The sequence below is a fragment of the Vicia villosa genome, linkage group LG6, assembly GCF_029867415.1.
Source record: "Vicia villosa cultivar HV-30 ecotype Madison, WI linkage group LG6, Vvil1.0, whole genome shotgun sequence".
NCBI lineage: Eukaryota > Viridiplantae > Streptophyta > Magnoliopsida > Fabales > Fabaceae > Vicia > Vicia villosa.
Genome location: NC_081185.1, coordinates 99,517,613 through 99,519,192, shown reverse-complemented (window position 1 = coordinate 99,519,192; position 1,580 = coordinate 99,517,613).

Here is a 1,580-nt window from a genome sequence, read left to right as displayed (position 1 = left end):
CCAGGAATTTAAACCGAAGATAGAGAAGGAGAAATGGAAAGACCCTTAATACCTTACCCCTGAGAACCGGCGGAGAAGCCCTAAGGCTGGACTACCACCACAAGAAGCATCGAGAGTAAGATATCAAGACTTACTCCACATCTCGACCATTAATTCTTATCAATTTAATGGTTAAAATTAATGAGTATTATTTTCCCTCTCTACACTTAATTGCTTATTATAATATTAGTTGTTTTCTTCAAAATTAATAAAGTTTGCTTCCATTAATTCGATTTTATTATGTTTCTATATTTTCCAGATATAATAAATATAATTAAAAAACTATATATTTATTTTGCGTATATTTCTGAAATATCTCTTTCTTCCAGATTTGCAAAACATATATTTAAGATTATAAATATTGTTTTAAATTTAAAACATATAGTAATAATGATTATTAATTAATATTTGATTTTATATTTCAAATACTTTTAAAAAATATAACCCTTACTCTTGGAGTCAATATAACCCTCATCTTTTAACAAATGATTATTTCTTTTAAAAAGGTATTTTAACTTTAAAAGGTATTTATTATAATTTCCTTAATTAGCTATCAAAATTTCAAGGAAATAGAAAATTTATCTATCGTTCTCATAAATATTTAAGATAAATGAATAGTGTATTTTTACATAAAAATTATTTTACGTTGTTTAAATAAAACATTATTTAAATTTATTTTATAAATATGACAATTATTTAATAGTGTACAATACAATTTAAAAATATATACATTTAAGAAATGACATGATTTTAGAATAACACACAATTAAATTTAATTACCCGTGTAAATACTATTTGTATACAGGTAACTTATTTCAATTTCTTTAATATTAAACTATTAAATCATTACTAAAACGCTTTGATAATAATATAATTTGGTAGAGAGAGAAGTTTAGATCTTTACAATTTTTTGAATCAAAACTAATACTCCTACTTGACTCAACTTTCAATGTCTACTATAGCCTATAAAACATATGACTCAACTTTCAATGTCTCTTATAAAATATATGAGTGACCAAAATCATTACTCCATCCGTCTCATTTGCACTTTTTCTATATCTCAAAATAAATGTTTTTTTAGAATACTAATGCAACATTTATTATTTTTTTCCCAATACTATACCCTTATATATTAACTTTCACGTTTTTCAACAACTCCACTATCTATAATAAATAAGGGTACTTTAGTAAATGACATTAATTTTATCATTAAAATCAACACATCTAATCATTTTTTTAAGAACCGCGCAAAACTCAAATAAGACACTTATTATGAGACGGAGGGAGTAACTTGCAAAAGAAGACAATGGTTGGACTAGAATAAATAAAATTTTGTTCAAATATAAAAAATGTGGAGACTGAAAGTGCGGGCAAATTGCATATTTCTTTTTAAGAGATATAAATATCATAAAATAAATGAGTTGTTATTTCAACTTTTAAAAATTTAATAAATAATTGGTCTGTCAAAATTGAAGGCATTAATTGTTGTATCCAGTCCTTCATGATAATTGTTGCATTCAATCCATCATGATACGTATTAC